General features: G+C 32.3%; 1 long non-coding RNA gene across 1 annotated transcript in view; it reads left to right on the top strand.

Moving 5' to 3' along the window:
* Nucleotides 1-3,794: 3,794 nt before the first annotated feature.
* The window catches only part of LOC136968084 (uncharacterized), a 385,441-nt gene continuing 363,385 nt past the window's right edge, over nt 3,795-25,850 (top strand). Inside the window, exons 1-2 of the long non-coding RNA XR_010879594.1 lie at nt 3,795-3,844; nt 3,921-3,989. This is a non-coding gene — a long non-coding RNA (uncharacterized lncRNA). The remainder of the gene's footprint in view (nt 3,845-3,920; nt 3,990-25,850) is intronic.

Raw genomic sequence — 25,850 nt, 5'->3', positions numbered from 1 at the left:
CAAGGAAGATGCCATGTTGTGACGATAATATTCCGTATGTCTGATGCTTTTCGGAGAAAGTCCTGCGTCTGACTTGTTCTTATAATTTTGACATTGCGGTTTCACTGTGAATACTATATTTCTCGTATTTCTATGATATTCTATATGGATGTTATCAGTTCAAAAGTCTTAGGGCGCATATATAGGTTGTGAGGTACAGTGTATGAAATTCGGAGAAAAAGATTACTTAAAGCAACATAAATTTATCTTTATCACCACATTGTTTTTCTATCACTCACAAGCGATATTATTTTTGTATAGTATTTTCCCAAAATATTAATATTACTATTTGAATAAGCATTGAAATTCAAGATTTAACTATATACGTGTATTTATAGATTTTTAAAGTTAACCTGATTTACTTATGTTTTTTATAATTATTATAAGTATAAGTTAGAACTTAAATTTAAATTAAATATTTTAAATTTAAATATACGTAGAACACAGTTAAATATTGATTTTCGCCCATTCTATGCTATTAAATATAAATTTATTTCCTGTATTAATCGCTACATGCATAAAGGATGATGTAAGCCACTACAGAATTCGATTTAAATTTAATCGTATTGCAGTTTAATATTTAACGATTTTGCAAAATCATATACGTTACGCGTTACACAAGAATTATTATATCATATTCTTAATGAATTAAATATATATTAAAGTTTAATAATTATATGTTACTTGATACATATACTAATATCATGTATATTAATATACTAATAGAAGAGACAGACTGCGAAAGAGCAGAAAAAGTAAAGAAATGTCAATCAGTTCTAGAAAGAAAAGAACACATTAAATTATTCCTTTTTAATATATATAAACAATTGCAATAAAATATAAAATATATGAAACCTGCTGTAATTTAGTTTAACAATTCCTAATTACGAAAATTCTTTCAACAGATATACCTTTATTGTGTGAAAGGATACACTTACGGTCGACACAATGAATAACGGGTGTGCAAATGTCGATAAAATAAAAACACAAAAAAAAACGAGCCGTATTATAAATAAAGTAATATTTATTTTTAATTATAATAACATGTCTACTTTCTATATAAGATACAGTACGGAAATATTATTACATACATACAGATTTTGTCTTTCTGTTCTGTCAACTAAGAAATTCTTTTCATACCCATACATCGTTTACGAATTAGATAAAACCACTGAACACTGGTACTTTGTCGAAGGTCCTCACCACGGACTGGCCACATACAGTTTCCCGTTTTTTATTCATTTGTCTAATATCTAAACAGGGCACGTTTCCCATTGAAAATCCTCTCCGAAGGCATATTCTTTGGCAGATCGCCCTTACATTGCATTGCCCTACTCCAGTGTTTCTCAAACCTTTTTGTCTGGTGGCACACTGAAATCATTAAATAAAATTCACGGCACCCCTATTATTATTATTATTATTATTTGCTTTTTTACGGTTAGTAAAGTTATGAAGGATGAAAAGTCTTTGAAAAAAAATAAAAGTTTTTTAAAGTAAGTAAGTTTACTTCCAAACAACACAAAAATATTTAAAACAAAAGTTATTATTATGAAGGTATCTGGTGATAAAATGAGCTCTGAATTTTTGTTGATTTACTAGTACTAATTGATTCCTTAGCTTTGCTACCAGTAACCACTTCTTGATCATTAGAATCTTCACGTTTTCTTTTTTTAATGAAAAAATTATTCATGATATTGAACGACATAATTAACTTCAATATTTTATTATAAAATTTAATTACAAGTTAATAATTTATTTGTTCTTGTTGTAAAGAAGAAAAATATTTGTATATGATGCTTTCTCGTTATTGTCTGAACATATAACAATAATAAAAACAACTACTTACTGCATTCAACGCATTTATATTGCACTTCTACTCGCTGCAGGAACAGAAGAACAGACAACTAGTAACTAGTTCGTTTTTTTTTTCTAGTGTTTACGTATCGCCAATTACCGAGTCACTGAGACGAGTGGCGACGTAACAAGATAGTAGAAAAAATCAATATTCATTTTTTATAATTGTTTTAATTATTTATTTAATTTAATACTTTAATTCCATTATTTTAAGTAATTTTAATTTAAATTATTTAAAAATTTCGCGGCACCCTTGTGGCGTACTTGCGGCAACCCTAAGGGCGCCCCGGCACCCGCTTTGAGAACCACTGCCCTACTCTATCATTCCAATTTCTCTATACCCACCAAGTAATTTCCAACATATATACAACAGAAGTGACCGGATGGTGGGCGAAAGAACCCAATGTATCCGAGACGAACCGTACATTAAACCTTTTTTTAGAATTATTTACCCGAATTCCATTCTGGGTTCCTAAATTAAAAGTCTAGAGACTGCACGGACTGGGATGTTAACAAAAGATATTTAATAAACAGAATTAAAAAATTAATTAATTAGAACTGATTATATAATATGAAAATTACGAAATGAAAATTTAATCCTAATTTACCATCAGTTGTTGAGTTTAAACATAAATAGCTTTTGTTTACTATCTTACAATTCTAAATGCTTGGATTTCGTTTGGAAACACGATAAACTATACATTTATTGCATCAACCTTGGATTCTGTAAACAGTAATTACGACGAAAGGCATATCGAAATTCAGATTTGAAATCCAAAACCGTTCAATAGATCGTAAACGAGTATGTTGCGTTTCCAACTGTGCATAGTTCCTGTAGACTTTCATTTTACAGACACCCGGAACATCTCGACATTAGATTTGAATAATCCAAGGATCGTATAACTCAAATTTCTAATTACATTTCCATAAAATTTCGTAAGTGTAACGAAATAATGGAAAACTTTTTGGCAAGAATTGAAGCCGAAGACGAGTATAGAAGAAATAGAAAAAATATGAACGCAGAAACAGAGATATGTTTCAACTGCGTTTTAACCTCGTTTACGTCTCTAACAAGAGTTTACGGATACACTTTTTTCGTTCCTTGTTCGTGCCACAACCGAAATGATGTTCATGGTCACCTAATTATAATAAAATTTCATTCGTTCTTCGTCGAATGTTTCTACTGGATACATTTCTGTTTGATGTTCTCGATGACAATACCGGTTTTGTCAGAGATGATTCCTTGTCAATCGTGGTACTTACTAGTCGAGAACGACGTCATCTTTGTCAAAATGTTTGTTTGCTAATTTAGTTTTAACTTACGCTTTCACTTTCAGTATTATAAAGAGTAAAATTAACCCCGAAGATTAAATTGACGAAACCAGAATATTTCTGTCGGAAAAAAGTCTACTGGGTGGTTACCTACACGACAATTATCGCTTCTGTTATTGTTATATTTTTAACTATTTCTGGCCAAGCAATTAACATTTTTCATTTTTATCCGGCTGTAGAGAAAGGAAAGTCGTACGAATACGAAGCATTTTTCTGCACCATAGAAGTTGGCATTTTTATTAATTTAATCATGGGTGAATTACTCTATCTAGATTTTTTTCTTTTCTTGTTTATAATTATATTACTGATGATTTTCCAGAAGTTATCGCAAGATCTGCAACTACTAAAAATGAATCATCCGAATTTGGAAACAGAATTAGAAGAAATTATGACGCAACACAACGAGCTTTGGAACTGTGTGAAACAATTGAATGGTCCATTCAATTACGTATTGACAATTTTGTACGGTGCTCTATTAACGGAAAGCAGTCTGTTTTATTATGTTTTGATTTATTCGAAAATGGAATTTGCTTGGAAAATTATAATTTTCGTATCTTGTTCTGGACTTACAATTATTTGTGTTTTTGTAGGATTTTTAGCATCCGCTTTTACATCTACTGTAATTTTTGTATTGTATGAAATGCGCTATTCCATGTTATATTAGACTAGTAACATGTTTTTCTTCTTTCTTTCAGATGCAAACATCGTTTCAGGACATTCGAAGATTCGCACAATGCGATTTGAAATTGGAACAGAAATTAAAAGTAAAGCTGCTGTTATAAAATAAAATTAGCGTTACTTTTTAATTTGCATAAAATAATTTTATGAATTTCTTACAGATCGTGAATTTTATGAAAAGATTTGGAAAGGTGTCTTTATGTTTATCTATTAACGGTTTCTTCGATGTTACCAAGAAGTTTCCAGTCAAGGTATGCGAGTCAATTAACTCTTTCAATATATTAATGTATTATTATATATACACTTGAATTTGCAGATGTCTAGTGCTCTGAATTCTGTGTATTCGAGTCTGTTAAATTTGAGGACCGTTTCCACGAAGAAAACATGCTCTTTCTGGGATTTGATCTAAAGGGCCTACGTTTTGAATATAATTTTCTCTGATAAAAATTAAGTTGGTTCATACGATTTAAGGTCACGCCTAATTTAAGCACATCATCGTCACTTGTCGTATATTTTGTTTATAATGATAATTTACGTACTTTCACAAATGTTTTATTTATATTGTATGTATTGCTTAAATATATATAAATGTAGTATCGATTTTAATGTTTTAAATAAAATTTCAATATTGAGTGTGTAGTTTGTAAAGTAATTAAATACGAATCTCTCTAAAGTATTAGAAATTTATAAATGCAGTGAAATCCACTTAAAGTGATCACTTTGTGAATGAGTAATTAGATGAGAATGATAGCATTAATTAGACCAGCGGTGGGCGACCCACGGACTGCGTTAATATTTTTTGAGGCTCGTTTTCCATAAAATATTAATAAATATATAAATTTTCGACTTTAAGAAAGTATCCAGCAAAAATTATATCGTTATTTTACAACTTATGTATGCCAACATTTTGTTCCGCAACCAAGTTGTATTCATCTTATGTATATAATCGAGACGAGTTGATAATAATAATCAGTGCAGAGCCTTAACGGTTAAGAGTTGAAAGTTGAAATTTGGTACACAGTTAGGGTATGTCACGAGAACGCACACTAAGAAGGGATTTTTCGAAATTCCTCTCCACGGGGGAAGGGCGGGATTAAGTCTTAACAGTTCCATCAACGATGAAAGTGTTACATAACAATGGAAGTGTTAAGAAAAAGTGACGTGCAAGACGCAGATGCAGTTTTTTTCGTTTTTGCAACATATCGAAATATTTTTAGACCCACGTAAAAATTCTCTAATTAGTCTGGAAACAGGGGAACCTAATTCTTGCATTCTGTGAAAAGTAATACTGACTGTAACGTAATAATCTTAATCTAGGCTAAAACGGTTAGGAGTTGAAAGTTGAAATTCGGTACACAGAGTACCAAATTTAAGTACCAAAGTGTTAAGTAACAATGGAGAACAAGAGGAAGCGACGTGCAAGATTTACGGGCGCTAGAGAAAAAAAAAAGAAAAAGAGTAATATGTTAGAGTATATTCGATTTTCAAATTTAAACAGATTAGTTCGGTTATTCTCGACTTTTCTTCTTTAGAACATTCGATGAAAATCGAACGATATAATCAGAACACGTCGTAAAAATCGAACGATATTAGAACATTCGATTTTGAAATTCGACCTTTCTTTAGAAATATCTAGTTTGTTGATGAAATTACTCTTTTTCTTTTCGACTGTAACGTAATAATCTTAATCTTCGCTTTCGTTACTTTTGCCCGAGCAACGCCGGGCCTACCTGCTAGTTTCCTATAAAATAAAACTAGAAATCGGTTAACAGACTCAGGTCAAAACTAATTTGAAGCTAGCAATGATTAATATGTTAATTTATAATCATGTAGCCTATGAATAAATAATTGTGATTTACTATCATTTTTTCATTTTTTTCTTTTACGCGACCGGCGTGATTCGAAAAGTATTAAAAGTGGCGCTTACATAGAAAAAGGTTGCCCTGAATTAGACAATGGGAACAATTAATCGCCCATTAATTACGTAAAGCGTATCCTCATTTAATCGTGTTAATGACATTAAGGTATAAAACACGTAACTGGAGTACAAATCTTCACGTCATTTTTCCTTTCCGATTTTGTCATATATAACAGAGGAAAAGTAAAGGGGCGATCTGTCAATAAATAAATCACCAGAAGGTTTTCACATTTTTGAGAAATGCAAAAAAAAGTTTCGGGTGTTTTCTGTATGTATGAATGTTTCATGTGAGAGCTTGATTCTCTTCCCCCTGTTTGAAGGTTAATAACTCTTGTGCTTTCAGTCGAAAATTTCTGAAATTTTGCAGGGAAATTTGTATATTAGGAGGATTGATGGTAATAAATTTCGGCGGGTAAAGGTCTGTGAAGTGGGGAGATGATCGTGTTAATCTCCAGTAGATCGGATTTGATGATGGTTTTACTCGTTGTTAGCATTTACAAGTTTTTATAAAACCTACTTTCAAAATTAAACTTCTGGCTGTTTTATAATTAATTTAAAAACATAAAAAGGTTTTAAATAAAATATGGTAGCAAATGGCGCTATCAAATATTGCCCAGAAAGTTAACAAACTCGTTGCTGGATTATTTTACATTTGAGTTAACTAATACGCATTGGAAAAAAAACCAAAGCAGTTCCTTAAACACCCACAAAGGGTCAGTAGAGTAAGAGTCTCACAGAGTAACAATGTTCTCAAGAATAATTATGCACATAACAGGTGGCTGTTATGTGCATAATTACCCTTGAGAACATATTCAGAATTCGAAGTTGACTCTGCAGCTGCTACACGCAAGCATCTGTTGGATTGAAAATTCCGAACCGTTTAGCCAAAAAAACAGGTGGGCCCCATTACCCTACTTTCCTCTAATCTGATATACCTATTTCATATAGGCTCCTACAATATTTTCTATAAATTCCTGTAAATTATTTATGTTTATAATATCTGACTTGAGACCAAAATTATTTTAATATATTTTTATCAGATTTGAACATTACCCTAGATTTTAATACCAGTTAATTCTCTTCGGCTACCCGGTTTGAATTTGCCCATCTCTAATGCTAATTAAGATCGAACTGGTCATTAAATTTTAATACTTATGTACTTATTTAAATGCCTTTCTAATAATCTACAGCCAAATATTAAAACTGAGTAGTTGTGCAATACCAGCAGGATGAAGACGTAGGAAATTGGAAATGCTACTATAGAGTATATCATATATTCGTGGATTAACACGAGAGTATAGATGGGAAACAAGAGGAGAAATAGTGTATTTTGTTTTAGTGAAAAAGAGACAATTTTGAATTAAATCTCAGAAGTTATAGGGCTTAAGAGAGAGAATGAAGAAGGGGAAATGAGAAGCTTAGACAATTTCTAATATTTATATGTGTGTAGAGGGCCAGGGAGCCAAAAACTGAAATAAATATGAAAATTTTACATAATTTAAATAAAAAACGAGCACATATGTCCGACGGTGTGTAAAAGTTTGTTCGTTTTTCGATCTTTTTATTAGTAGGCTGAAACAAAAAACATTGTGATAAAATGTGTTATTCGGAATTATTTATTAAAAAGTTATTTATAAATGATTTTTATTTCTAAGAAAGTGAGGGCCAGAGGTTCCAATCTCTGATTAGAACTAATTATGGTGAGCGTGTATCCTTAAACACAAACAGCTCTTTGTTTAAATAATAGGATTCACTACTCAAGCGTTTCCAAAAGTTGAGACCCAAAAAATGGAGGGTTTACCTTATCAGTCTTCGGAAGTTCCATGTCTCTGAGCGTGGATAAATATGACGCTCGGTACTGCAATCAGACGAGAAAAAAATTCGTCTATTTTTACTTTGATTTCGTCTATCGTCGTGACGTAAAGATAATTTCATGTTTTTCACTTAGAGACAGTGTAGATAAATAAACGAAATTCGGCACTGTAGCTTGTTTATAAGAGTGTTGATGCTATTAAATTTCGGTGATGAAAGGTCGAGCGGTGGGGAGATGGAGGGAGATCATATGTCACATCTGGAGTGAGATCGGACTTAATGAAGATGTTATGCTTTATTAGCATTTACAATTAGGCCTATATTTAAAACTAAGCACTTTCTTATACGAAATTAAAAATTTTCAAAGAAAACATCATGCATATAATGCACATAAGACAATTAAAGAGTTTGCTGCAACAAATAGAAGAAATAAATCTACTAATATTTTTAATGAAAATGGTGAATTTGTATGTTGAAAAATTGTATTTTGATGAGCGAAATTTAAGATCTTTAATAATTGATAAAAAAAGGCCAAAAATATTGAAAATAGAAAGAACGTTGTTGCAGATTTTGTAGATTAATGAACATAATGTGAATTAGTTACAATAGATAAGCACTTTTGATGTTTGTGAGTTACTATAAATAAATTAACCCATTTTTTTTTCTTTTGTAACACATATATTTATATGTTTTGATGATCTGTATTGCTTGTGACGGGTAAGGTCACGTACTGTACATTGATTTCAATGAAAATTAGAAGGTTTCGATTGCAGAAATGATTCCCGGCATTGCAGAAAGATTGATTGAGACCCCCAAAAATTGGGCTTATTATTCAAAAAGAATTTGAAAGAAATCTCAGATATCGATAAGTTTTACATTAATTAACTAAAATTACTTTATTTATATTAATTCATCGCGATTAGAATATTGGTATAACAATAAACAACCGTAATTTCATACCGTGCAGTTTAAAACATTTTGTGGTCTCAGTAAAACTCATATGCGGTTGTTTACCCATTTTTAATAAGAAAAAATCAATTATAACGGCCCATTGAAAAGTGCCAAAACATTCGGTATGAGTCACGCGCAGATAGGATTGGAATCCCTGGTATAGAACAATACTATCAACCAAAAACAGTTAAATGCTCAATTCTAACACCAGTTTAATACAATAAATTTATTCCCACCACACGAAAACCATTAATGTAGTGCAAGGAATCGAATCGTCGTCCTCTACGCGAAGAAAATACTCTTTTTCGCTTGGGATGATTGATAAATACAACGGTAAAAAGTTATAAGTAACGTAGTTCGTTAGATGGAACACTTCCCTAAATGCTCGAGTTGCTGTATCGATGCAATCTGAACACGCATGATGGAAAATATACACGAAACATCTCTTCTGTAACATTTTGAGTTTAGAATATTTCAGCCTTTGGAATCTCTTTTTGATTGTCGTATAACCAGTTTTAAATTCATAAATATAAACAGGAAAAGCATTCACTCTCTCTCCATAAAATATTGTGAGCCTGTACACATCTCTGTGAATTGAGAAATTTATAAAAGGTTCAGTTTTGTCTTCGTACGAATATACTTCAAAATCTTCGTAGAAAATGATGCATTTCGTTTGTTCGTCCGGTATATTCTTTCTGTGGCATACATTCTTTATTTCCTTCTTTAAATCTGCCTTGTCATAAAGTATCGATTCGTTTCCAAAAAGTTTGAACGGGTAATTAAAAATATTCAAACCCTTAATGTTTGGAAACATTGATATTTGTACTTCGGTTGTTTCTTCTATCGACGAGAACTTATAATGTGCGGGAATTATATCTCTGACAGCCTTTCCTGGAATCAAAGCCGTAATCGTTATTTACAATTAATAAATAATTTCAAACTTACATACTACAGCTACTTACTATACAATGAATGCATAAAGACCGCGAATCTTTGACGTGAAAACCAACCAAATGTATCCGTATGTTCCCCGAATTCGTGAAGATCACACGTAGAGTGAATCGAACGTTCAGGTTCATCTCCTAAAACGAACCAATTGTATTGAAAATGATCGTCGAACCCAACGTAGGGACGTAGATTTTCCGATTCGCAGATTACCGAGTTTATTACATTAAGAGGGAGTATCTGTTTAAATAAATCAAAATATTTACAGTAAATGTAAATTTATTTACATAATATAATTAATGAAAACTTATTTTACTGTAGTTCAATAATTCTAAAAGTATCTTTGTATAAATGTATTCAAGTTAATATCTAGAAAAATTCCGCAATTCGTTTTAAGTTTTGAACTCTTTTTTACAAATAAATACAGCATTTAAAGTGTAAAGCATTGCTTCATTGTTCAAAAGAAAACTTTCAAAGTTAGGACTTCAACGAATACGAAATTTAAAAAAATAGTCAATTATCGACGTTTCTTTAAACATTATTACAATTATAAATAAGATGAAAAGCTGTCTTAGGAGTTATACGGAGACCCAAAAAAATTACTCGTACATTCAGTCATTCTATCAGAACTGTACAGTACAAACAATAGAAATCTTAACAGGAAAGCATTCGACAGTATCCTACATTTACGGTTCTTACATACATTACATAAATACCAACGACACATCTGATTTCTTATTAAGTACGTTAAACAATTCGCGACCAGGTATTTTTCAGACAGATTGTTTAAATTTATTCTGGTTTTGTGCTCTTAAACCCATTATATATTTTTATGTCACTTCCGTAGACTACATAAAACTCTACATTTTCAGAAAAACAGTCTAAATTGCCTATTATAAGTTACACGCCTTTACTCTATTGACGAAATTGAAATTTAATGTAGATAAATGAAAACACATCTCACGTAGAGAAACGAATTCTGAAGAAAGACAGAACTGAATGTATCGACGACTGAGAAATCTACAAATGTTTAGATTCGGACAGTGAAAACTCACAGTTTTATGCACAAAACATAAAAAATAAGAAAGTACAATTCGCCATTTGAGAAATTAATATTTTCTAAACTGAATTCCGTAACTTAGAAATTATTTATCTTAATCGATTTTGGAATTTTGAGAGCAATTATATAATCAAAGCATTTAATCAACAATTAATGTTATAATGATTACCCTTGTGATCATTGTTACTCGGTGATACATTATGTTTTCGATCATATCTCTCCATTGGGTACACACTTGGCTGCATGTATCTAAACCTTCATCCTCCAGGTATTCGAATATATAGAGCATTATTATTTCTGGTAATTCTGTGATTAACGTGGAGCCATTTTGAGTTATTAAACACATTTTTGTTGCCACTTCAAGTGTCATTTCTGCCATTTTGGCAACTGTCTGCAAAGAAAAAGAAGTAATTTATTAACTTTTCGTAATATTAATGTTAACTTCAGTGAGTGCCATAAGTGTTAAATATTGTCAATTTTACAGTGGTTCGACAGCATTATTGCTTTTTCTGTACTGATACAAAATAAGAATAAATTGCAAATAAAATAAAATGTCATGAAATAATAACGCAATATTTTATAAATTAAACATAAATCGAAAGAAATTTGTCTTTCGTCTCTCGTAACCAAACCTATTAATCGATTGATCTTTCGTGGATATAACGAACTGGTTGGATCTATTGCTGTGTTGTTAACAGTAATGATGGGTAAGAAATAATCAGTTGCTAACGTGATTATTAATTTCGGCGCGAACAATTGAATATAACGGTAAATTAATCGGAAATGACGTCGAAAGAAATTCGTTCGAACACCGACCGCGCGGTGATCGACTCAACGCCATTCTAAGTTACATCCCTTCGAAAGAAATTAGCGGTACTTCGAAGCCTCTCGGGTCAAACGTGTTCAATTTTTCGGACGTAACAGGGTCTATAACAAGTCCAGCCCGTGTTCTTACTGTGACTTTTGTCCCGTTTTGGCATTGTCTCGGCTACGCTGGAATTACGTGACAGAAAGCTGTTTCATAGATGTAAAAATATGACAATTTTATCGATTTTACTGAAATTGTAACGTTGTGAATAAGACAGTAGCCATCCCATTTTCTATCGGGTCAAAGTTTTCGTCTATTTATTAAATTGCTTACCAATAGGCACAAAAATGGAAGCAACCGAAGCTAACGTCAAGAAGTCGTCGAGGTTGACCGTCGCCATTTCATCAACTTGCACGGTAGTTGATGCAATGGCGACGATTAACCTCGACGACTAATACTGCTTAGAGGGATAGAGGAAATGTATATTGGATTTTTAGAAAGGATCACATCACCAGATCGTGGAGGAAAAACAATCACGTGACCATAAAAATCACCTGACGTCGTGGAGAAAGCGACAATATCGACTACTTGCGCCAAGCTAAACAACACGTGATTTAATTACACGATATATTTTCTCGCACTTGTTACAGATTTCTGCGTGAAATTTTTGGAAAAATAAAACAATATCGTAAAAACACTGTATAGTACCACTTTGTACAAAATTCTAAATATACATTCAGCAGATAAATGTAAATTGTATCAAAGAATACAATGATGCAAATTACTGACTTAACAGAATAATTGGAGGAAGGAATTTCCTCTACAGTGGAAAACTGGTTAAATCTAATGTGCTTTTAGTAAGAAAGTAAAAAGCTGGCAAGTCATCTAACACATTTTCTTTCCACTCGAGCAGGCAGTTATCCCCTCTTCAGTTCTGTTTACAGCGTATCTGGTAGTACAAAATATAGACTTAAATAATTGTGCTATTTTTATACATTTATACTCGTACATTTACAATAACAATTATGGTGTAGTAACATTTGTAATTAAAGTAGTATAGTCTTATGATTTAATAATTTCCTGATATTTAAAACGAAAATTTGTTTACTATTTTAAAATATTGCGGAATAACATTTTGTTATTCTTGTTATCTTATATACAGAAAAATATGATTGTAGTGTTGCTACAGACAAACAACTTAGAAAATGAGGAAATTTACACAGATCGGTTTTATTACAGTTAATTATATCAACTAACGGGCGTAAGCTTCTATTGTTTTGTGTGTTTCAACTCTAAAATTGAGTTGGGGATTCTGATATTATATTCTAACTCAATTCATATTAGTTAATCTTTTTATCTTTATGCAACTTTTTAATCAATTGAGTTATTTCTTATATTTAATGTTCAGTTACCGTTAAAGAAGTAATATTGATTAGTTGAAACTAAATTGGCTTTAGTAGCGTAATTATAAAGAATTAATAAAAATAGCATAATTAGGCTATTTAAGTTCATATTTTGTACTACAAGATACGCTAGAAACAAAACTGAAGAGGGATATATTACTTGAAATGCATATTTGTAATATTACGAATGTTAAAAATATAATATTTGGACTGAAAAGAAACGTGATCACAAGCATAGATGAACTTAACGTACAGATTCGTTCCACATATGCCCAATCTGAAAAAGGACCTTACTCTCCTTTCTCCCCTGACCAAGCGATTTCTTCTCCTTCGTGACCCCACAGTTCTCCGAATTCTCGACAACCGCAGATGTGGAGTTAAGTTGAAATGGTGATAGTGAGTAGCAGATTTTAAACTCTTTTTACAATATTCTGTTTTAATAACGCTCTATTCTTTATTTTACGCTATTTCGCTTTTTCCTGTATGAGATAGCAAAATAATTATTCTCGACGGTAGAATCAGTTTCTAAAACTGTAAATTCCAATAAGGAGAAAAGTTCACACGAAGTTTTTTCCACTCCAGATACTACTTATTATCCCCTCTTTATCCCTTCATCCTCTTGACCTTCTCCCAACAATATTTAATTTAATTGTATCAATCCCCTCATACACAAACCTCTGCAAAATTTTAGAAATTTTCGACAAAACACAGACGAGTAATTAAGACAAGTAGGACAAAAGAGAAGGGACGGGTTGACCTTCAGTGGACGTCTTCCCCTTGTTTGACTTATCTTAATTATGACATTAAATTTTAGAAAACATTAGGAAACATTAAATATTATATAGTTTATGCATTTTATTGTCGGAACGAAGTGACGACTAATACTTGACTTCATGCATCCCTTGTCAACATTATAACTCTAGAATGAGTGGTCCGATGTTGATGAAATTTTCTAGGGCGACTCATCATCACTCAGGGATGAACTGATTAAAATTTCAACTTTCAAAAATGATCCATTTTTGTAGAACTGGAGATAGAGGTCAAAACGAAGATGGCGTTTTTCTTCAGTATGGATCATTTTTGAGAGTTGACATTTTATTCAGTTCATCCGTGAGAGATGTTGAGTCGTCCTAGAAAATTTCATCAAGATCGGACAACTCATTCTAGAGTTATAATGTTGACAAGGAATGCATGAAGTCAAGTGTTAGTCGCTTCCTGCACGCACGTGTAGAAGCATCATCTGGTGGTCGGAAAATATGACAAGCATTAAAACGGTAATTTTGAAAGGTAAATGTAAATGTTGTTGTGTATCTAGCTAACTAGATACACAACAAATATAAAGAATCTTTATAGAATAATAAGTTTAAAAAAAGTTTGCTTTGTAAAACGTGGAGCAGCAGCGATCAATATTGATGGCTTTACGATCCATTCTTTCCTTCGTCTTCCTGTCGTTAGTACGAAATTTCTATCTCGAAATGGAGAAGCTGCACAGAGATTCCAGATTGAGATGAAGTCGCTCAAATTCATCATCATCGATGAAATGTCAATGATTGGTGCAAGAATGCTTTACATGATCGAGAGAAGATTGAGAGAGATAAACCCCGAGAAAGATGAGCCGTTTGGTAAATTCTTTATCTATTTGTTTGGTGATTTTCGTCAGCTTCCTCCTGTTAAAGATACTCCTCTCTCCTCGAGTGTTTTTTACGACGTAATGTCTCAACCAGGTCCCTACCTTGTTCGGACATTACATTACATTCGCATTTGATTCTTTTGAGAAGTTCATTGAACTTAGTAATTCTCATAGACAAAATAGCGCAGATAGTTCCTTCACAGATGTCTTACAACATCTAGCTTCGGGTGATTTCTCTGATATAGATCTGAATATTCTGACGAGAAGAAATCGAGCCTATTTATCCAGAGATGAACTTGATCAATTCCAAACGGCAGCAGAGCTATATCCAACAAACGAGCAAGTTAAACAAAGCAACGAAGACTACTTGCAGTCAACTGGATGCCCTCTTGCTTATATAGCATCTGAAAACACTCCAGATATTGCCCCGCCTTCGTCCAAAAATGACTCAGCTCTTGGTCTCTCCAAGTATTTGAATCTCTCAGTTAATGCCGAATCATGCTGACAGTCAACTTATGGGTGCAAGGAGGTCTCGTCAATGGTTCACTCGGAACTATACACTATCTTCGAACGATGGCAGTATATTGCGATCTCGTAGACAGTTTTTCCTTACATTAGCATACTCGATGACTATACATAAATCACAGGGATTAACTCTTCCAAAAATTAAAATAAATGTAGGGAAAGAGACAGCTGTCGGTCTTACCTATGTTACATTGAGTCTAGTGAAAAAAATAACTGACTCAGTATTTTTAAAGCGTTATAAAAAAGATCGCTAAGAGTCAATCTGTAAGTCCAAGGCCCATACTGATAGACAGAATTTCGTGAGACGTTCGCATAGCAATTAATTAATGGCTTATTCTGACCTTATATTTGTACCTTTAAATGATCCAGTACAAATCAAATATATTGTTGAGAACGAATAACGCTTTGTTTCTTTTTCCCTTGATAATCTAGAAAATAAAGGCGCGAGCAGCTTCGTTCCGACTACACGCTGATGCGGCGTTACTTAACTAGTTATGTTTATTTAAAATATTTTTGTATATTTCGTTTCTGTTTATGATATTTATTATTCGTAAAAGGATAAAGCTTTTTAAGGGGGTTCGAGTTTTGTTGAACGTTCGAAGAGAGGAGGAGTTACGGAAAATTGGACAAACTGGGACAAGAGGGGAGAGGGAGTAAAGATTTCAAGAAACATGCGGACGTAATTTATGGAACATCCCTCTATTGATTTGGGATCGGTGATTGCCCTGACTTTAAGTGACGTCGGTGACCACGTGACGTATATGAGTGAACTCTCCCTTATGTTGCATTTTTACACGCTTTAGCAGATGACGTATTTTAAATCATTTCATTACAGTTAAAATTTAAACTTGAAAAAGAAGATTGCCTTATCCTGTCTCTTTTATAACAAATTTTTTTAAAAGTATTTTTATAGTGAACACGTGACGTTCTATTATGCAATCTCTAATGAGCCCGTTATTTACAGTGTTATCGTTCATGTAATTAACATACGTACAGTACAATTAAAACCTTAGTTTTATTAACGTAGATTTAAAAACACTCGCTATTATGTTAAAAAAAAATGTTTAGGGGAAAGCGTAAGAGTAAAATTGGTCAGATAAATTCTACATCTAAAAGAATAAGAACGACCGAGATTTTCCAAGGTCGTGAAGTCCCACTTGAGCAACATGGCTTTGTCAAGGGCTGCAGAAACAGCATCAGAACGTGAGAATTTCTATTATTCTATAACACAGAGAAAGTGAAAATTAATCTTTCGTCAAGTAGACTTAAGTTTCGTGAATCTTGCTTTTCAAATGTACGACTTATTAGAAAGGTTGCGGCCGACGTTTACGCGATGAAAACGTCGGCTGCAACCTTTCCATTAAATCCTCTCCATTATAAAACACAATTAAATCCAGCTTATTTGTAATTAAATCACTTAATTCCGCGTCATAAAAATAAATTCTCTTATAACATTTATCTCGAGATCATTATTTAAAGAAAGTTTAAAAAAATAATACTTACTAAAAATTTCAGTTGTCCGACTGGAAACAATGACCAACCAAAAGTAGAATAAGCTCACGTGTTCACGCTTACAACCCTCCTGTGCATAAACTATATCTAGAGGGTTAATTCCCCATTCACATAATGGTAATAAACCAGCCAATCGGCATCTTTCTGCCAAAGGAGGCTTCTGTGCTCTGTCGAGATTATTATTAATTCTTAACAATTTAATTAAATTAATTTCGGTAAATAGTAGCCTATAAATTTATAAAATTCCTCATCATTTTTAAGCATATTTTATCATAGTGATTGTAAACTTTATAAATTTATATATTCATGAAAATCTTCAAAATTTGGTATGGAATACGTAATAAATCAATTATTTTGTGTATTACAAATACTTACACTATGCTTTTGCGTACGTCATTCGAGCTTGGCACTCGCCCAGTTTAGGGGTAGAAGGGTTGAGATAGCTTAAAATCTGTCTTCTCATCGTCTAATTATTTTTGGTCTTACAGCTGAGCAGTGTTAAGTAAAATATATAAATTACTATATAAATAGCTTGGAATATACAATATAAACGACTTATTGTTGTAAGTGAAAAGGCGTGATATCTCGAACTATTTAGTTGGCCGATATAGTTATTCTGTGATCCGCGGTCCTCCGAGATCTAGAAATGTGTTGGACAGTATGTTTGTTTACGTGGAGCACGAGTTTGTTCACAAACTTTGATGTTTGCTCCTATTATTCCTCTGTCTCTTTTATCGAAAATATCTGAAATTTTGCAAGATGGTGTGTGTTAGGAAGATTGGCACTATTAAATTTTACTAATTAAAGGTCGTGGGGACGAGGAGTCAAAGCAAGTCGCGACCAAACTCAGTTTAAACCGCTTCCGGAAAAGTTAAGCCACTCCTTGCAATATCCCCGTAATACATTAATATTCGAAAAGTGATCGCGTGTTCGATACGTCGTGATGGCCCCGCACGTGATCGAAAGTGCCAACTTTAACGTCCTGTACTGTACATGACATATCAGACTAGTTTAAATAAACAAATCTTGTAAAAATGCGAGAATAAATCGCTTTTTTGCATGGTGGACACGTTTCAAAATTTCCTCTAGAAAAATGCTCGACAGGATCCAATCGAACAGCTTCAATGGAAGTAAAAGTTAAACAATTTACAAAAGTAACACGAGCTTTTTTCTATTCTAACATTATGTGTGCAGTAAATATAGTAAATACCAGGTAGCGTAGGAAAGAAAATCAACATACAGTATGAGAGAATACAGAACGTTGATTTTATTACTCACACACACAGTACTGTACTGTGCTTAAAAAACATAAATGATGTCTCGAGTTAGAAACATTTCATTTTATAACCTCTTTTCAACAAAACGAGTGGCTTTTATAAGAACAACACAGTTTTATCAAAAAGTTAAATTTAAAAGTTTTCTTTTGTTAACTGCATTATTTCAAAATCGCTAAAATAGAGTGATAAATGTATTATTAACAAAATTTTATATCTTAATCATAAATGTCAACTTAAAGGACACTTCTGGGATGCCATTTTTGGTACCGTATATAGTACACAAAGCGGTATGTTGTGTAGTTTGTCGGATGATCGCTGCTCAAGGTATCATTATCGTCACTTTGCCCGACCGGACGATAGCTGTACTTTTATTGTCTCTTAATTATCAATACTTTAGAACTATTCGTGATACCGGTATCGATTCATTTGTGGTATCGGTATCGGGAGTTCCCGTGTTCACGGAATCGGACAACAGTTTTATTTATTAGAGTTTACGGAAGGATCAAATATTAAAATTTTGCTCGATTCTATATTTATGCTATCCTTAATTTTATATGTTATACTGTATAAATACAGCTCGGTATATTCAACTCGTTTAATCTTTTATGTTTATGTATAGGTTTTTGAAAAAGTGACAAAATCCTGTTCGATCTTATTATTTTGAAATACTTTCGAAATTTTTGTCGGGTGTTCTTAGTTTGTGGAAAATTTTATCTTTAAAAGTTTGATAAAATGTTCACACATTAAGCCACAAAGCCACGTCAAGGCGACACCCATTTTGTGGTAGTTTTTTATTTTCCAGAAACTAACCCCCGATTGTTAGACAGAATAACAATCAGAGAATAAAACTGGATATTCGTTGCTATCCTATTAATTTAATCAACTGGAACTATTCGCGTAAGATAAGATTATTATGCCAATGCAATCAAATGTTCTTATTAGGTAAGACGGATTCTCGAGACAGATTTGCCAGTTTAAACTAAATACAAGAGCAATTTAATGTTAAGAATTAACAGAAAACTTATATAAATATTCTTCGTAACCAGTGCAAATTTTTATCTACAGATATTGCCATTAACGAATCATCTCAACGTATAAGCAATAGCAACGAATAAAATATAAATTGTTTACATCTTCAAAGTGACAATATACATATAACACATATAATTATAAAATATATCACGAGTAATTCTAATAATATGATCATATTTACTTAGCCTACACTGGCCTAAGTACTAGGTAAGCGTATAATTATTTATTTACATGCAATTTATACTTCTGCGGTATATTTAATTTAAGAAAATATTATAAATTCATAAATAATAAATAATAAGTATATGTAGTTAACTTTATCTCGGTTTATAAAATGCATAAATTGTTTTTACTTTTTATAATTAGATAACGAAACAAATACCACATCTTTCGACTTATTTTCGGTGATAATTACTAAGTTTCTTGTATCCTATCTTTGGAAATTCCGTAATCGGTACTAAAACCTTTCATATTATTCCTTCATCAAACACCACTCTTCATTTATGCCAACGTCCTCTTCAGAAATCAACACCTTACTGGCTAGCTGCTGTCCAACAGTCTTGGATCCCGGAACGGATACATCATTATAGAAGCCAGCATCTAGGGTAAAAGTGTTCGTCGCTGTATAAGTGACATAAAAGAGGCGTAAGAAGGCTTTAATGACGAGTGTGTACTATATGCATACTGTTTAAACCCCTAGACGAGAATCAGTGAGGAAAGAATGCGTGTAAAACGCAATTATAACTGGAGACCTTTTCCTTTACTTGTGATGGTGGTAGTACAGAGCAGCCAGCATCTAGGGTAAAAGAGTACAGAGCAGCCGGATATCTGAGGATAAAGAGCTAAAGACGTTAATGTTGTTACAAAGTAACACGTGGAAAACTAAACTTGTTAGTAAATTTTTACTTTTGTTTTAGTATATAATAATTATATTTTCGAGTCAAGTATTTTTGTCACCGCACACGTGTGTGTAGGGAATTGTGGAAATGACGTCACGCTCGACATGTTCCCTACCGGTCAGGGAAAATTTCCCTGCGTCAGTTGTCCCTACATGGTTGTCGTGTGTACGTGCGTTCGCGGGCTAACGACACCATTTTACCATTTTTAATGTCGCTTTCTCTCGTAGATGGTATGTATTATGGGGAATTAAAGTAATTCGTTTTGTTAATATCCATGAGTTCCTGCGTATTTCTTAAAAAAGTTGTTCTTAAACAAAGCAAATAGTCGGAAATAAAAAATCTTTCGTAACTTTTAAACGGTTGAACGTAAGTAATTTTTTTAATACCAATCGATTCAGCGTGTCAAATAACATCTAGATATGTCTATGTCTATTCGTTAATATTAAGTTTAAGACCTTTTTTTTTAGCTGGATACCTTTTCCTTTCTTCTATCTTCTAATTCGTGTTGCTATTTAGCAAGGAAAAAGTGGTAAGAAAATCTTATGTAAACGAACATTTGGATAACAATTGCGAAATCTTCACATATTTAAATATTCCGTTTCTAAATCCCAATACGAATCATTGTTCCGGTGAAACCATACTCCATAATAAACCTAGCTGTTTAGGATATCGCTTATATTACATATATTTGATACAATTCCTGTTCGTGAAGAATGTAAAAAAAATTCCAGCAACGAGTTGCGTAACTTTCCTGGCTGTTATAAGATTGTTGTTTTAAAAATAACTTTTATATTATTAATTACAATAAATAAAATTGTGTGTGACGTCATCTGTTACGAAAGCTTTTCACAAAAAACTTTTTATATTACTAATTATTATAAAATGGCAAAAGGCTTAATTTTGAGGGTAGCTATAAATATTATTTTTAAAAAAATTGTCAACGCTAACAAATAAAATATGGCTCCACTCGAGATACGACAAGTGATCCCCTCGACTTTTCTTCTTCTTCTGGTTCCGTATTCATTTCTGAATGTAGGATTAGTATTATTACGACAATCTCAATTGTGCTTCACGTGTGAGTTCTTCTGCCTTATTTTTCCATTTCCTCGACTTTTAACCACAAAAATTTAACAGCAACAATTCCCTTTATACACAAATTACCAGGCGCAATTTCTATTCTTAATCATTACTCCAACCTGAGATATTAAATGAAATACATGCCAATGCATACACTTTTTCACACATATACATATACATAGATAGATATATATCTGAGACATCAATGAAGAAATGCGTCAGTTTTCCGCTCTTAAAGACTGTAATTTGAATCTGGTCGAATTCAGATATGACGAAAGCAAAAAACCAACGTTTATTTAGTTTTCACACTGGTTTTACAACGATTATTACATACAAAAGTTACACTGTAGTTTCGAGATAAACACGTAAAGTCACGAGAATAGTTCTATCTTAAATTCTTGCGTATTGAATTAGAAGATTGCCACAATCTGTGATTCAACATCCCTTGATGTCTATGTCTATTCCATGGGACTCTAGAACTTCTTCAATCAGAAAATACTCTATAAATAGTTGCATAACCTTCCCGGCGAAATACACTAAATACATCAGCACAAAAGAATTGTCTGTGGCGCCATCTATTATAAAATCTGGTTTAAAAATAACATTTATATTATTATTAATTATTAAGAAAATGGCAAAAAGTTTAATTTTGACAGTAGAGCTAAATTTTATTAAAACTTCTAAATGCTAATAACAAGTAAAATCTTCATTAAATTCGACTCCATTCGAAATATGACATATCACGCTCCAGCTCCCACCCCTTGACCCGTGATTGAACATATTTTATTATCTGTTTACTTGTTTTTACGTTGTTAATAGGGTGTTTCTTCCGTTGAAAAATGTAAAAAAAATTGATTTTCTTTTCCAATGTGACTTTTTCCGTATTGTATTTACTGTTGCATTTCCATAACATCCATTACAAAGTGTATATTGGTCACGTAACTATTTCACAGTAATGACTGCTTTCTGAAGTGCAAGTGCTATTGTGATCGGTTGTTTTCTTAATTTTTTCTTTAATAATGGCCACATTTTCTGAAGAAATTTAAAAAAGGATTTAGTCGATATGCTACAAAAGAGATCGTCTCCTTATTTTGTAGAAATTTTCGTAAAAAAATCCAAAAATCAAGAAAAGTAATTTGTTTCGTGATGGGTGCGGTACACAAAACAAAAGTTACACATTATTAGTAATGCTAAGTAAACTTTCAGATATATATAGTATAATTTTTGAGATTACACATCCAGTGCGGAGTCACAGTTCTATTTACCCGTAGACAGGGCCGTTAGAATGGTGGAAAAACGTTAAGAAAAACTGAACTGTTTCTTTTACCAGAAGACTACAAAATGTTTGAGCGTATAGGACAAAAACATGTTCTTGGTAAATACTGGCAACTTCGTAATTGGAAACTTGCAATTCATTCACACATTAAGTCAAAAATGGATTTTAAAGTGTCTGAAATGAAAATAATCAGAATAACCTCTAAATATGTTTCAGAATAAACTCTAAAACAGCACTATTCTGATAGATCGGGGATGTGCAAACATACAATGTTAAAAAAGAGATAAAAAATAATCATATGTATTAGTTTATTTGCTACCATTGGAGAGTATAAACTTAAATGTACAATACGTAGAATAGAGTAAAATATTGATTTCCTCTCATTCTACATTATTCAACATTAATTTATTTCCTGAATTCATCGCTAGATGCATGAAGCACGGCCAATACACAATCGATCCAAATTTAATCGTATTGCAATTTAACATTTAACGATTTCTCATTGTTATTTCATAATCTTAATGAATTAAAAATATATTAAAATTATAAATTATTATATGTTAATTGATACATATATTATCATCATGTGTATTAATATACTAATAGAGAAGACAGCGAAAGGGCAGAAAAGGTAAAGAAATATCAATTAATCCTAGAATGATTACCAAATTAAACATTTCTTAAATAATGATTCTAATTTTTATAGTGTCTGTTGATTATTAGTGAGTTTTATTGTGATTAATATACCTATGTTAATACTATGTACAAAATAGAATGTGTTGGTCTTAAAATATATTGAAATAGTTCACATAAATAAATAATTTTTAATGAAGAAGGTTGAAATTTTTTGAAAATGAAATTGCCCAAAGAGAATGTAGCTTTATTTATTGTTACTAGGCCATATAAATTCTGACCAATTTGTCACTTTGTCTGTAACATATATATTATATTCAATTACTACGACAGTGATATAGTGCAAAGTACATGCGCTATATCATTACTGCAACGCTTAATGAAAGAATTATTTATCTATTTCTAGAAGATGAGTAACTAATATATAATTTATTTTATATATAAAGCAAAGAATGAGCTTTTCTCATTATATGCAAAAGATAACATTTGAAATCACGTTAATTTTAAAAATATTGACAAAAACAATAGCAACAAAATATCACAAAACTTCACAAATAGAAACCCCCAATAATATATTTGAAATGTTCCACAACTGGGGAGAAACTAGACCATGTCCCCACTAAAGTGTATCCTTATGGTACTATTCAGTCTACAAATTAGTAAAAACAAAATTTTAGTGCTTAATTAAAGAGTTAAAAAGATCGACTGCAAATAAAATAACTTATAAATTATAACTTACATCTAAATACCAATAAATGCCGAATCGTATCGGGCTATTTACGGCTATTACATAAATTATAAACCAATTTGGCACTAGAGGTAGACGTTAGACTCCATCTCATATTAACTTTAATAATTATAATTTAATTAATTAATTTAAATAATTTAGACCTACTGGAAGAAAAAATCGTAGTGACAGCGGGCCAATAGAGAGCAGGGTGCGCGATCTTTGCCATAATGCGGTTTGCGCGCCAATTTTCGTACGTGCGTTAATCAAGCCGAATAGTTTGGCCGAATAATCGGCCATTCGGCCACACTCCTGGCCGAATATTCGGTATTCGGATGAGGCCGAATATACTATTCGTTACATCACTAATTTCTAGATTTCGGAGGACCGCGGAACACAGAATAACTATATCGGCCAACTAAATAGTTCGAGATATCACGCCTTTTCGCTTACAACAATAAGTCGTTTATATTGTATATTCCAAGCTATTTATATAGTAATTTATATATTTTACTTAACACTGCTCAGCTGTAAGACCAAAAATAATTAGACGACGAGAAGACAGATTTTAAGCTACTTCAACCCTTCTACCCCTAAACTGAGCGAGTCTATTTACCAAGCTCGAATGACGTACGCAAAAGTAGTGTATTTGTAATACACAAAATAATTGATTTCTGTATTCCAATCCAAATTTTGAAGATTTTCATGAATATATAAATTTATAAAGTTTACTATCACTATGATAAAATATGCTTAAAAATGATGAGGAATTTTATAAATTTATAGGCTACTATTTACCGAAATTAATTTAATTAAATTGTTAAGAATTAATAATAATCTTACAGTCACAACGACAGAGCACAGAAACCTCCTTTGGCAGAAAGATGCCGATTGGATGGTTTATTATCATTAGGTGAATGGGGAATTAACCCTCTAGATATACTTTATGCACAGGAGGGTAGTAAGGGTAAACACCTGAGCTTATTCTACTTTTGGTTGGACATTGTTTCCAGTCGAACAACTAAAATTTTTAGTAAGTATTATTTTTTTAAACTTTCTTTAAATAATGATCTCGAGATAAATGTCCTTTCCAATCCTTTCTAATAAGTCGTACATTTGAAAAGCGGGATTCACGAAACTTAAGTCAGTTTGACGAAGAATTAATTTTCAAAGTCGCTTTCGCGAGTGTTATAGAATAACAGAAATTCTCCTGTCAAGCATGACGGAATATTCTTTATGAGAAAGTAGAGAGTAGATTGAAGAATTCAGAAGAGCTTTGAGTCGAGCTTGACGTTGTGGTGCTGTTTCTGCATCTCTTGACAAAGCCATTTTTACTCGATGTTGCTCAACAGGACTTCGCGACCTCGGGTAATTTCGGTCGTTCTTACTCCTTTAGATCTAGAATTTACATGACCGATTTTACTCTGACGTTTTCTCCTGAACATTTTTTTTTCCCCTGACAAAATAGCGAGTCTTTTTACATTTACATTGATAAAACAAAGATTTGAATTGTGCTATACTTATGTTAATTATATCAGCGATAATAACGGGCCCGTTAGATCGTTACTTCCGATTGGATCAGAGAACGTCGCGTGGTCACTATGGAAATATTTTTAAAAAAATTGTTATAGAAGTGACAGGATAAGGCAATATTTTTTTAAAGTTTAAATTTTAACTGTAATGAAGTAATTTAAAGTACGGTATTTGCTAAAGCGTGTAAAAATGCAACATACAGGAGAGTTTGTGGTCACTCATATACGTCACGTGGTCACCGACGTCACTTAAAGTCAGGGCGATCACCGATCCCAAATCAATAGAGGGATGTTCCATAAATTACGTCCGCGTTTTTCTTGAAATCTTTACTACCTCTCCCCTGTTGTCCCAGTTTGTGTAATTTTCCGTAACCTCTCCTCTCTCTTCGAACGTCAACAAAACTCGACCCCCTTAAAACCTTTATCCTTTTATGAATAATAAATACTATAAACGGAAACGAAATATACAAGAATATTTTAAATAAATGTAATGAAATGCATAAACTATATAATATTTAGTGTTTCCTAATATTTTCTAAAATTTAATGTCATAGTTAAGATAAGACAAACAAGGAGAAGACGTCCACTGAAGGTCAAACCGTCCCTTCCCTTTTATCCGACTTGTCTTAATTACTCGTGTGTGTTTTGTCGAAAATTTCTGAAATTTTGCAGAGGTTTGTGTATTAGGGGGTTGATACAATTAAATTAAATATTGTTGGACGAAGGTCAAGAGGGTGAAGAGATGAAGGGGGATAATAAGTCGTATCTGGAGTGGAAAAACTTTTCTCCTCATTGGCATTTACAGTTGTTTTAGAAACTGATTCTACCGTCGAGAATAATAATTTTTATGGTAATTAATACTATAAAAATTATTTTTTTAAATAATATCTCATAATAAATGGTATCTACACAATTTTTAAACTTAAATAT

The sequence above is a fragment of the Centruroides vittatus genome, unplaced genomic scaffold (genome assembly GCF_030686945.1).
Source record: "Centruroides vittatus isolate TY-2023 unplaced genomic scaffold, ASM3068694v2 contig_1388, whole genome shotgun sequence".
NCBI lineage: Eukaryota > Metazoa > Arthropoda > Arachnida > Scorpiones > Buthidae > Centruroides > Centruroides vittatus.
This window is presented reverse-complemented; position numbering and strand designations above follow the sequence as displayed.